Source organism: Triticum aestivum, chromosome 7B, assembly GCF_018294505.1.
Source record: "Triticum aestivum cultivar Chinese Spring chromosome 7B, IWGSC CS RefSeq v2.1, whole genome shotgun sequence".
NCBI lineage: Eukaryota > Viridiplantae > Streptophyta > Magnoliopsida > Poales > Poaceae > Triticum > Triticum aestivum.
This window is the reverse complement of record NC_057813.1, coordinates 422,460,912-422,475,198: the sequence shown is the minus strand read 5'-3', so window position 1 is coordinate 422,475,198 and position 14,287 is coordinate 422,460,912. Positions and strand designations below refer to the sequence as shown.

The 14,287-nt window shown below is 43.2% G+C and overlaps 1 long non-coding RNA gene across 1 annotated transcript; it reads left to right on the top strand.

Annotated features, from left to right (window-relative positions):
- LOC123155548 (uncharacterized) lies at nt 1-1,001 on the top strand. Its single transcript, XR_006477490.1, has 3 exons — nt 1-154; nt 240-460; nt 941-1,001. It is a non-coding gene; the product is annotated as an uncharacterized lncRNA (long non-coding RNA).
- The last annotated feature ends 13,286 nt before the right edge of the window (nt 1,002-14,287 follow it).

Sequence of the window (14,287 nt, the reverse complement as noted above, 5' to 3'; positions counted from 1 at the left end):
CACCCCTGGGACTCCCCGCTCGAGCAAAAGGCCATCGGGAACCCTAGCGCACGCCCTCCCCTTTCTTTTCTCGTCTGCTCGAAGCCGCTGCGCCGTCTGGATCTCGCCGGAGGAGCTCCGAGGCCGCCGTTGTTGACCGTCCGAATCCACCGCTGTAAGGACGCCCGGCCGCTCCGCTTGTCACCGTTCGAACCCCCTCTCGACGCCGCACTCGTTTTACCAATCGGGGTGACCTGCAGATCACCAGAACGATGCCGCCGCCGACGCCCAACTTCGCCGGGGCACCACCGTGGTTCACCTCGTCGCTACCGCCCGCAGAGGACGCCCCGCCGCCGTTGAACACCACCACCACCTCCGCCACTCACCGCCGCACCCATCCGTCGCTTCACCTTCGCCGGAGACTCGCCGGAGAGCCACCGCCGCCGACGCCCGAAGCCGCCGCCGTTTTCCTCTGCTTCTGGTGAGCACACGCGCACAGCAGCCGCTGACCAATCCGGTGCTGCCACATGGCACTTCGCTACAGGACACGCACAGGAGTTGCTACAGTAACGCAGGGGATTTCTGTTTTCTTTTGTTTTATTTTCAGATTTCAACTCTAACTTCAACTAGCTATATCTTTTATTCTATATAGCCAATTTAGGTAATTCTTTTTCCTGTGCACTCAGGAAAATCAGCAGATTATCACAGTACCGACTTTGCACATGTTTGCACTGTTTAAATTTGAATTCGTTTAAATTTGAATTAAATCTTCCGGAGGCCATAACTCTTAAACCGTTTATCGGATTCGAGTGATTCTTTTTGCGTTGTGACCGTAGTGCAATTTAGGTGCTGTTAAGCTTCTGTTGTTGTGTTTTTGAAAATGATTTTCTTGCTGTTGGTTTATATTTTGGTTCTATTCGTGTTTCGGTGATTGATTTGTTGAATTGTGTGAAACGTGTAGATTGTCCGGAGTGCGACGCGAACTATTGTCAGGAGTGTGACTTTCTGAACCAGAACCAAGGCAAGTTACATGTTGATCATCCTTTACCTATTGTTTTCTATGCATGTAGTTATATCACACTATGAATTTATGCATGTATAGGAATACTATATTATTTTGCTATATGATGTTGAGCTATCTTCCCGTCTTTTGCAAATCGTGGTAGTTGTAGTTTGCTATGCTTTGTAGACGGGGGTGGTTCGTGTATACATTGAGATTATGTGAGGATTATAAATATAATCAAATTGAGTAGTAATTGAGGACTTAATTCACCTCTGGGCGGAATTGGTGTTGAAGGGTGGTTTCAAGAACATCATGGTTTTTACCCTCTGAATGTAAGTGGAATGCCGCCCAGGTTCAAAAAGATCAGACAGACTTAGTGACTAGTAGCTTCCATGTGCGGCCACTGGCTATATGGGCTCTGGCTTAGTTGATCAGTTGTTGGAACCCTTGCCCAGACTGTGTCGACAGATGTAGCATATGTAGGTGGGATGTGGCCGTCAGGTGGTTAAGGGAACCTCTTCTGAAAGACTTCGTCTCAATCTTCGGATTGGGTCCAGTGGGTAAAGCGTACTAAACTCTGCAGAGTATTAAAACTAATCATGATTAGCCGTGCCCCCGGTTATGGGTAAACTTGAGCCACTATGCCATTACAATTGTTGGATGATCTTGATATATGTGACACTTAATAATATTTGTGGGCAACTTAATAAAGGGTAGGTTGGAGTTGATTTTTTGCCAACTCAACCTTGTGTATTTAATTGTAGTAATAAAAGAACTAAATAAAAATTTGACTATTAGGTAGTTATTAGGATAAAATCAGCTTTCTGCAAAAATAAACCCTCAAGCCTTCCTTTGTTGTACTATGCATATACATGTAGGTCTGCTATATTATTACTCCTGTGTAACTTGCCAATACATTCAAAGTATTGACCTATATGGCTGCAACGTCTCATGTTGCAGGATATTCAGACGAAGAGTAAGGTACCGTTAGGGTCGCGAGTCTGCACTCAGCATCGCCAGTGGGCTATGATGGGACTCATCGTTATTTTCTGCTACTTTCCGCTGTTTGATTGAATAAAGCTAGCCAAGTGCTATGCAGATTGTTTTATTTTATACATTCTGGATCATACGTTGTAATAAATGATGCACTTGCTATTCTGGTATTCATCTATACTGTGTGTGCTAGCGAGTTCGATCCAGGGACTAGCACGGTAAGCACAGAGACTCAAATCCTTCGAGATTTGGTCGTTACAATAACCTCATCCCCTTTTAATAGTATTGGCTTTCCTATAGACTCAATGTGATCTTGGATCACTAAACCAAAAAAAAAGAGTCTTGAGCTTTTGCCAATGCTTGTCTTAGCATCTTAGGGGTCCACCTTTCCAGTCCTTTTGCCATGCCAGAGTGACTGAACTTCCTGAAACATACTTGATAAAAGCATTAGTCCAACCACAAAGTATGTTGTCATTAATTACCAAAACCACCCAGGGAGCAAATGTGCTTTCAATCTCCCCCTTTTTGGTAATTGATGGCAACACACAAAACAAGACATCAAAGCTTACTGAAAGAAAGACAGAATTATCATTAAAGCTTTGACAAACATGTAGTATACAGACTCCCCCTACAAGTGTGCAAGATTTTCATTGATTATGGTTTTGGACTACCACAAGCACACAAGAGAGAACAGCAAGATGTGCTACATGCAGCTTGGCTATATGCATCAGAGCAGCTGAAAAGAAGTGAGTGATAATGCATATGTACATGGTGATTTCTTGCAACAGATATTCACAAGCAAGTCACCATCATGTACATTATGCAAGATGCATATACTTACCTTGAAGTTCCTTGGCATTGTACCTGAAGAAATAAACTTGGGAAAACAAGGTTAGATAACACAAGAGTATTTCTTCATCCAACTGCAAGAACATCAAGAGTACCAAGCCAGGGATGACATGTGTAAAGAGTGTCTCATATTGAGCACAAGCTTGAATCAGCAAACATGTCTCCCAAGACTGAAAGATTTTTCAATGAGCTCTGAGAGATTTTGCTTTTCATAAGATCTCAATTGTGAGAGCGAGGAAAGCAAAATCAAAAGAATGATGCCAAATGTAATATCCAATGTGGAACACGGCAAAGCTTTGATGTGATTCTCTCCCCCTTAAGGTAAGATTGCTCTTCTTCTCCTCCTAAATCTTCTCTTCTCCCCTTATCTCCCAATCTCCCCTAAGCTCCCCCTAAATCTTCTCCCCCTTTGACATCAAGTGCCGAAAAGGACAGTAAACTAGGAAGGTCAGGAAAGATGGAAGGAAAGAAGTGGGATCCTTAAGAATCACAACTGTGCTATAAGAAACATGCATAAAGAATCATTGAGTTGAGCTGCAGAAGATGCTATCCTAAAGGAAAAATCGGTGACACCGAATTAGATGGATCGGTGGGTCCGAAAGTCTGGGACTTAGGGCAGATCCTTTTTCGGTCAGACCGAAAGTTTTGGGTCGGTGACGCCGAGTTTAATTCCAAGGAAATACAGAAATAATTCAGCTCACTTTGCAAGGAATGTTCCAAAAGATTTGTAATGAATTTGTAAATGATTTTCAAGGAATTGATCAGAGCCAAAAAGATATTCACAAAGACAGAAGAATAGAAATGAAAAAGATTGCTAGATGAAGTTTTTTTTTGATAAAAAAGAAAACTCAATGAGAGAACATAAGAGAAAATAGAAAAACTCCAAAACATTTGTACTTCATCTAGATAAGGGTCGGCGACAAAGTCACCTATGTTTGAGTATATTGACTTAGGAGTCAAATGAGAACATTTGATCATAGGTCATACTCATCGTTTAAGCTCAAAATGGGGTTGCCATTTTTCAATTAAGCATTTGATGTGATCACATCTTATGAAGCTGCTTGTACTCATGACTTTGAGCAAAGCTCCTTCAAGATGTGAAGAACATACCTTGGGCTTGTTGTTGCTTTGTTCATGTAGGTGAACTTGATGTAGGTGCTCATTGAATGTGAAGTTGGAGCACCATTTCAACTTGTGTAGTTCATCTTCCTACATGGGTTAGGCAAGCAAGGAAATACTCAAGAGTATCCAAGATGACAAGAGTGAAATACTAGATGTACACAGTGTCAAAAAGGATATGTGGAATTTTGTTCCTTGTACTCAACATCCCAAAGGGCTAGATACTTGGTCAATGACAAGATTACTCAAGATTTGAGTGTGTGGTAATCTTGTGGAATGTAGACCATCCAAGTACCTGCAAGGAGTTAGATGCAATACAAGGGGGCAAATGTGTCCAAGACATATGATCATCATCATAAGAGAAATATCAAGGATTAGTCATGTAAGCTCATGCCTTGCATGCATCAATGGAGTTTTCACTCCAAGTTTGAAGCATCAATGATGTTCAACTCACTCCTTAAGCGACAAAACACTTTCTCATCAAGTGGTTTTGTAAAGATATCTGCAAGCTGTTTGTCAGTACGAACATGCTTAAGATCGATGTCACCCTTGGCAATGTGATCACGAATAAAATGGTGACGAACTTCAATGTGTTTCGTGCGAGAGTGTTGCACAGGATTGTGTCCAATCTTAATCGCACTCTCATTGTCACAAAGCAAAGGAGCATGTCTCGCATGTATCCCATAATCCTTAAGCGTTTGTGTCATCCATAGCAACTGAGCACAACATGAACCAGCAGCAATATATTCTGCTTCAGCAGTAGATAGTGATACTGAATTTTGTTTCTTGGAGGACCAAGACACAAGGGATCGACCAAGAAATTGACACGTACCCGAAGTTGACTTTCTATCAACCCTGTCTCCGGCATAGTCCGAGTCGGAATAGCCAACAAGATCGAAAGAGGCCCTCTTAGGATACCAAATGCCAAAGTTAGGTGTGTGTATCAAATATCTCACAATTCTTTTAACGGCTTTAAGATGACATTCTTTAGGGGCTGCTTGATATCGAGCACACATGCAAACACTCAACATTATGTCAGGACGAGAAGCACAGAGATATAGTAGAGAACCAATCATGGATCGATAAACCTTTTGATCAACAGGTTCTCCATCTTTTGTCAAGTCATTATGTCCACTAGTAGGCATGGGGGTTCTCATACCTTTGCTTTCTTGCATGTTGAACTTCTTGAAGAGATCCTTGGTGTACTTTGTTTGTGAGACAAAGGTACCCTCCTTAGATTGCTTGATTTGCAACCCAAGGAAGAATTTGAGTTCACTCATCATGGACATCTCATACTTCTCGGACATGAGCTTTCCAAACTTCTCGCTAAAATGAGGGTAAGTTGAACCAAAGATAATATCATCAACATATATTTGGCACACAAACAGTTCACTATCAACCCTTTTCGTGAAAAGCGTTGAGTCTATTTTACCAATCTCAAATCCTTTCTCAAGAAGAAAGCTAGTTAAGCATTTGTACCAAGCTCTAGGGGCTTGTTTAAGACCATAAAGAGCTTTGTGCAACTTGTAAACATGATTAGGCTTTTTAGGATTCACAAATCCGGGAGGTTGTTTCACAAATACTTCCTCCTCAATTTCACCATTTAGGAAAGCACTTTTAATGTCCATTTGATAGAGAGTAATATCATGGTGGTTGGCATAAGCAAGAAGAATGCGAATGGACTCAAGTCTAGCAACGGGGGCATAGGTCTCACCATAGTCCATACCTTCGACTTGTGTGTAACCTTGAGCTACGAGACGAGCCTTGTTGCGGATGACTTGTCCATCCTCATCTTGCTTGTTCCGAAACACCCATTTGGTTCCAATGACGTCTTGATCATCATTGGGCTTCTCTACCAAAGTCCAGACGTTGTTCCTCTCGAAGTTGTGTAGCTCTTCATGCATAGCGTTCACCCAATCCGGGTCTTCAAGCGCTTCTTCTACCTTCATAGGTTCAAGACTAGAAATGAATGAGTAATGCTCACAAAAGTTAGCTAAACGAGTTTTAGAGCGAGTAATTCTCCCGGAGTCGATGTCATTCATCATTTGTTCCACGGGATGATTCTTCTTGATTCTTGCTCGAACTCGAGATAGCTTTTGTTGTGGTCGCGGCTGAGTTTCCTCATCATCCTCATCTTCCTCTTCTTCTTCATTGTTGTTGGTGTTGTCTTGAGGTGGTGGGGAAGGAGGTTGTGGTGGATCTTCTTGTTGCACTTCCTCATCTTGGTGAGTTCCACTTGTGGAAGCCTCCATGTTGCCTTGAGGTTCATCTCTCCGTGAGGTAGGGGGCTCCACATATGTAGATGAGGTACTCTCCTTCACTTCCATGGGACGAATCTTTCCAATGGATAGATCTTGAATGGCTTCCGATGGGTCCTTGTCTCCTACATCAATAGGCATTTGCTCTACTTGCGAGCCATTAGATTCATCAAACTTCACATCTACCGTCTCTTCAACCTTTCGGGTGAAATTATTGTAGACACGGTAGGTGTGGGAGTTTGATCCATAACCGAGGAAAAAGCCTTCATGAGTTTTAGGAGCAAACTTAGACCGACGATGCTTATCAAGGATATAGCATTTTGAACCAAAGACACGAAAGTATCCCACTTGGGGTTTGTTACCGGTGAGGAGCTCGTATGAAGTCTTGCCGAGGAGCTTATGAAGATAAAGCCTGTTGATAGCATGACAAGCTGTCTCGACGGCTTCTCCCCAAAAGTGTTTCGGTGTCTTGTATTCGTCAAGCATCGTTCTCGCCATCTCTATGAGCGTTCGGTTCTTCCTCTCAACAACTCCATTTTGTTGAGGTGTGTACGTTGCCGAGAACTCATGTAGAATTCCTTCCTCATCGAGAAAAGAGTCCACATGGGCATTCTTGAACTCCGTTCCATTGTCACTCCGAACTTTCTTGATCTTCACCTCGAATTGATTTTGGGCCTTTCTGGCAAAGGTTTTGAAGATTCTCTGAACCTGCAATTTTTCATCAAGGAAAAATACCCACGTAAATCTGGAATAATCATCAACTATTACTAGACCAAAGGAGTTACCACCAAGGCTTTTGTAAGCATTGGGACCGAAGAGATCCATATGAAGAAGCTCAAGCGGTCTCCTTGTGGTCATGATGTTCTTCACGGGATGACTTCCACCTACTTGTTTTCCTGCTTGACAAGCACTACAGAGTCTATCTTTGTCAAAGAAAACATCTTTAACACCAAGAATATGATCACCTTTAATTAGCTTATCTAGATTACGCATACCAACATGTCCAAGCCTTCTATGCCAAAGCCAACCTTTAGCGGATTTAGCAATGAAGCAAGTTCTAGGTTGAGCTTTCTTAGTGAAATCAACGATATATAGATCACCTCTACGGATACCGGTAAATACCATGTTATGATTGTCACGACGAAAAACTTGGAAATCTATTTCGGTGAATAGCACATTGAATCCAAAGTCAGCTAATCTAGACACGGAAAGTAGATTGTATCCAAGTGATTCAACAAGCATGACATTTTGAATGGAGCTATCATGAGATATGGCCACCTTACCAAGGCCAAGTACCTTACCCTTGGAGTTGTCTCCAAAAGTCACATACTTGCGTGGACCATCGTTCTTTGCAAGCTCTCGAAACATGTCTTCGTCTCCGGTCATGTGATCGGTGCATCCACTATCAAGAATCCACTCTTTTCCACCGGATATGTAGTCTCTCAGATTTGCCATAAGATTGAGACTCTTCATGATCTTGTCTAGCTCGGTGTCCGAATCGGAGTAATTGTCATCATGCTCATGCTCATCATCATATTGACCCATAGATAGTTCATCATCAACACCTAGGTCAATTTGACAATGACTTGCATTAGTTTTGTCAAAGTGACAATAATCATCGGAATGCAATACAAGAGCATTTCTAATTAGAACATTGATAAGTCCGGGATCACCCTTCTTTTTCATAAGATCACGAAGCTCAAAGAAGCATTTATCAAAGTTGGGATCATTGGGGCGCATCATATCAAATTCAATAGTCTTGTATAGAAATTCATCAAGACCTCTCAAAGAGTAGTCAGGACAAAGTTCTTCCAAGAACTTCCATATGGCATAGGCGCACTCAAAGTTTGTGACAAGCTCAAGTAAGTTATCGGGTAAACCTCTAATGATAAGATTTACAGTTCTAAGGTTACGAAGCAAATCAAGCTCTTCATCCATAGTAGGGTGCAAGGGGTCAAATGGAGGTACATATGGGGTTTCAACATATTTGCGCAAGTTGTACATCTTAAAGATAGCAAGCATTTCAATCCTCCACGAGCTATAGGACACTCCATCAAGAGTAGGCACTCTATGGCTAACACTCCCAAACGTAGACACGTCCATCTTCCTCCAATGGTGTGCAAACCAAAGCAATGGAAATCAATGCTCTGATACCAATTGTAGGATCGTTGAAGGTAAGAGTGTCTAGAGGGGGGGTGATTAGACTACTCGACAAGATAAAAATTATGCCTTTTACAAAGACAAGTTCTTGGCAGATTTAGCATATTGCACAAGTCAAGTAGCATACTACACATGCAATTCTAGAGTATGGGCAGCGGAAAGTAAATTGCACATGAAGTAAAGAGAGGTGGAGAAGATCAAACGCAATTTGGAGACACGGAGATTTTTCTCGTGGTTCCGATAGGTGGTGCTATCGTCAATCCACGTTGATGGAGACTTCAACCCACGGAGGGTAACGGCTGCGAGAGTCCACGGAGGGCTCCACCCACGAAGGGTCCACGAAGAAGCAACCTTGTCTATGCCATCATGGCATACGCCCACGGAGGACTAGCCTTACTCGGGGTAGATCTTCACGAAGTAGGCGATCTCCTTGCCCTTACAAACTTCTTGGTTCAACTCCACATCTTGACGGAGGCTCCCAAGCGACACCTAACCAATCTAGGAGGCACCACCCTCCAAAAGGTAATAGATGGTGTTGGTGATGATGAACTCCTTGCTCTTGTGCTTCAAATGATAATCTCCCCAACACTCAACTCTCCTCACTGATTTGGCTGTGGTGGAAGAAAGGATTGAGTGGAAAGCAACTTGGGAAGGCTAGAAATCAAGTTTCATATGGTGGGAGTGGAGCAACTTGATCTCAACACAAGGGTAGGTAGTTTTCTTCTCAGAAATGTAAGGTAGGAGTGGTAGTTCTTTCTGATGGCTCTCTCCACGAATGAAGAGGAGGTGGAGGGGTATTTATAGCCTCCACACAAAATCCAACCGTTACACACATTTGACCAATCTCGGTCAGACCGAAGTTGACAACTCGGTGAAACCGAAAGTTCAAATCTTGTGAACGTTGGGATTTTCGGTGGGACCGAAAATACAATCTCGGTGAGTCCGATTCTTCCAAAGACTAGGGTTTTCCAATCTCGGTGGGACCGACTTTATCATCTCGGTGACACCGATTTGATGACAGAAGGTTACAGAAGGTTGGCAACACTAGTTTCGGTGAGACTGAGTTTGGAATCGGAAAAACCGAAATTACTAGGGTTTGGCTTTGTGGCTGAGGTGGTTCATCTCGGTGTGACTGAGTTTATGGAATCGGTGGGACCGAGATTACTTATGAGTGTATGTTGGAATGAAAGATTGCTGATGGTTTGGGAGATAGATCACTAAGCACTTTGAGCAACCAGATCATTATCATAACCTCATCCCCTTTTAATAGTATTGGCTTTCCTATAGACTCAATGTGATCTTGGATCACTAAACCAAAAAAAAGAGTCTTGAGCTTTTGCCAATGCTTGTCTTAGCATCTTAGGTGTCCACCTTTCCAGTCCTTTTGCCATGCCAGAGTGATTGAACTTCCTGAAACATACTTGATAAAAGCATTAGTCCAACCACAAAGTATGTTGTCATTAATTACCAAAACCACCCAGGGAGCAAATGTGCTTTCACTGGTTATGGACAATTTGAGTATCTAGAAGTGGATATTATGTTGATCTCATCACTCTTTAATTAATGAATTGGGTTTAATGATGATACTTGGTTAATTTTTGGATTTGAGTTGGAGGAACCTTCTCAATCATTGGTATAAACTTTGTAGTAAATAAAATTTATTCCTTTGTTGTAGGAAAAAAAATTAGCTTTATGCAAAACATTAAACTTAGAGCCTCCACGAGCCAAATATGCATGTAGATATAGTTTCTGGCATTCAATTGCTCTAAAGTGTATCTCTGCCAGCATATTCCATGTGCTGACCTACACGGCTGCAACGTCTCATGTTGCATACTTTACCGACGAAGAATAAGGTGCGATAGGTCGTTGTCATGCACTCAGCTATGCCGTTGGAGTTGCTGGACTCATGTAAATACTCTTTATGAGGACCTTGATGTAATATGTGTGTGATTGAACTTTGTTATAATTCCTCGAGTACTATGTGTGTCAGCATACCGATCCAGGGATGACACTTAAGCATAGAGACTTTGATATGTTGGGATCGTGGTCACTACAAGATGGTATCAGAGCACACGCTGACTGTAGGACGTGACCACTAGGTAAAGCCACAAGATACTCTTCTCTACTCATTTCTAATCCTCCTCCATTTCTACTCTATAGATGACGGACCCCAGGAACAAGTTCACTCAGCCAGATGATGACACCCCTTTCGGACGACACTTGAAGGAAGTCACGAAGTACCTTAACATTGAACTACCAAGCTTCACTGGAATCTTCACTGCAACTTTACCAGAAGAAGAGCGCTGGAGGATCAAAGTTCATGTACCTGGGAGGACGTTTGCACCAACAACGGAGCCCATTGAGGTCACCTTGGATGCACCAACTTGGAGCTTGGGAAAGAGCATGGCAGCCCACATCACTTTTGGACGCATTTGTGAGGTGTACCACAAGGAGCTTGAAGACACCGTCTATCAGATATGTGGACGCCGAGACGAGCAATGGGAGATGATTCGTACCAGGAAGGATGGATCAATTGTAGCGTACATTCATGAGATGGATCAGCACATTCGTCTATATGAGAACTAGATGTGCACTATCATGAAGAAGACCAAGAAGGTGATGAAGACGAATATCGAGCTAGAAGAGGAACTCAAGTCAACACGCGATGGATATGAAGAAGAAATTGTTGTGCTACTAGAGAAGCATGAAGATCTGAAGGAGAAGCTAGGAATACCCATGGTGAAATGATGACCCACAAGTGTAGGGGATCTATCGTAGTACTTTCGGTAAGTAAGAGTGTCGAACCCAACGAGGAGCAGAAGGAAATGACAAGCGGTTTTCAGTAAGGTATTCTCTGCAAGCACTGAAATTATCGATAACAGATAGTTTTGTGGTAAGGTAATTTGTAACGGGTAACAAGTAACAAAAGTAAATAAAGTGCAGCAAGGTGGCCCAATCCTTTTTGTAGCAGAGGACAAGTCTGGACAAGTTCTTATATGGAGTAAAGCGCTCCCGAGGACACATGGGAATTATCGTCAAGCTAGATTTCATCACGCTCATGTGATTCGCGTTCGTTACTTTGATAATTTGATATGTGGGTGGACCGGTGCTTGGGTACTGCCCTTTCTTGGACAAGCATCCCACTTATTATTAACCCCTATTGCAAGCATCCGCAACTACAAAAGAAGTATTAAGGTAAACCTAACCATAGCATGAAACATATGGATCCAAATCAACCCCTTACGAAGCAACGCATAAACTAGGGTTTAAGCTTCTGTCACTCTAGCAACCCATCATCTACTTATTACTTCCCAATGCCTTCCTCTAGGACCAAACATGGTGAAGTGTCATGTAGTCGATGTTCACATAGCACCACTAGACGAGAGACAACATACAGCTCATCAAAATATCGAACGAATACCAAATTCACATGACTACTTATAGCAAGACTTCTCCCATGTCCTCAGGAACAAACGTAGCTACTCACAAATCATATTCATGTTCATAATTAGAGGGGTATTAATATGCATATAGGATCTGAACATATGATCTTCCACCGAATAAACCAACTAGCATCAACTACAAGGAGTAATCAACACTACTAGTGACCCACAGGTACCAATCTAAGGTTTTGGGACAAAGATTGGATACAAGAGATGAACTAGGGTTTGAGAGGAGATGGTGCTGGTGAAGATGTTGATGGAGATTGACCCCCTCCTTATGAAAGGATTGAAGGTGATGATGATGGTGATGATTTCCCCCTCTCGGAGGGATGTTTCCCCGGCAGAACAGCTCCGTCGGAGCCCTAGATTGGTTCCGCCAAGGTTCTGCCTCGTGGCGGCAGTGTTTCTTCCCGAAAGCTTGCTTATGATTTTTTCCAGGGTAAAAGACTTCATATAGTAGAAGATGGTCACCAAAGGCCTAATAGGGGGCCCACGAGGCAGTGGGCGCGCCGAGGGGGTAGGGAGCGCCCCCACCCTTGTGGACAGGGTGTGGGCCCCCTTTGGTACTCTCTTCGCCCAGTATTTTTTATTAATTCCAAAAATAAATTTCGTGGAGTTTCAGGACTTTTGGAGTTGTGCAAAATAGGTCTCTAATATTTTCTCCTTTTCCAGCCTAGAATCCCAGCTGTCGGCATTCTCCCTCTTCATGTAAACCTTGTAAAATAAGGGAGAATTGGCAGAAGTATTGTGACATAATGTGTAATAACAGCCCATAATGCAATAAATATCGATATAAAAGCATGATGCAAAATGGACGTATCAAACCAAAGCAAGAACCTGAAGTGGATATTCGTTCGGAGGACTACATCATATTGGATGACACCAACACAGACAGTAATGCAGATGATGACAGTGATGATGATTATGAAGACGAAGCTGGAGCTGATATTATGGAGTCTTCCACCGATCAAAACTTCTAGACGACCACCATGTTACTAAGTAGTATTCTTCCAAGTAGTTAGAATTGACCGATTTGTAATACTAGTTTAGATCATTTGTGTGAATCTTGTTTGATATTGAGTGGTGTGAATTGAATGTATTTGCCGCATATGTATATGGGTAGTGCAATCTCTCATAGACCTTACTCTATTCTGTTTTCTCACCCCCTCTAACCCATCAGATGCCTCCGAGACGTGACCCCGGATTCACTTTCCCGCCGGAGATCACCCAGTTGATCCAACAGCAGAATGCCTTGATGTAGATGATGATCCAGAACCAAGGCAACAACAACAACAACCCACCGCCACCACCCCCTGTTGACAACCTAGCCCATTTTCTGAGGTTGAATCCACCAGTGTTTTCTAGCAGCACCGAGCTGATTGTTGCAGATGATTGGCTCCGCAAGATTGCGAGGGAGCTGACCATTGCTGGATGCACATGTGCGGAGAGAGTGCGGTTTGCCGTACATCAGCTTGATGGACCCGTAGCCTCTTGGTGGGAGAATTTCACCACCACTTACCCCATTGCTACTGTTACATGGGATCAGTTTCAGCAGGCCTTTCGCACCGCACATGTTTCAGCTGGAGCCATGAGTTTGAAGAAGCGTGAGTTCCGCAACTTACGCCAGGGGAGTTGTACATTGGGACAGTATGTGGATGAGTTCAGCAAGTTAGCACGATATGCCCCAGATGATGTGGCCACAGATGCCGCGAAGTAGGAGAAATTTCTTGAGGGACTCAATGATGAGATGAGTATGCAATTGATGGTGGCAACCTTCAACAACTACCAGGAGCTGGTAGACAAGGCCCTCATGATAGAAGGCAAGCAGCAGTAGATAGACAACCGCAAGAGGAAGTATGGACAGGGGAAGTACAATTCTGGAGCTCAGCAGAAGCCTCGCTATTCCCTGTACTCGGGAGGACACACTCATCATAACCATGGAGGACCTAACCATGGAGGACATTCGCACAACGGAGGAAGTTCACACAACCATAGTGGCCCTAAGAATGGTAATGGGAATGGAGGAAGCAATAGTCAGGGCCGTTCCAACCCCGCGACACCCGCCAAGAAGGATCTGAGTCACATTACTTGTTTCAAGTGCGGGAAGATCGGACACTACGCCACTGAATGTTCTGAAGCAAAGTATGGAAATGGCAATGGAAGTTCTAGAAAGAAGCCCAACCCTTTCACCAGAGGTCAGGTGAACCATGTCAATGTGGAGGAGATTGAGGAGCAGCTCGACGCAGGTGTCGGTAAGTTTTTGTTTAATGCATTTACAGCCCTTGTTCTTTTTTACACTGGTGCATCTCTTTCATTCATATCAAGGGGTTTTGTGGACAAGTTTAAATTGCCAACTGTAGCCCTTAAGTCACCTATGTTAGTGAGTTCCCTAGGAGCAGAGTATATGGCTAGTCGGGGATGTTATCAGTTGCCAATAACCATAGGTAGACATGTTTTCCCCACCGACCTTATTATCCTGGAGT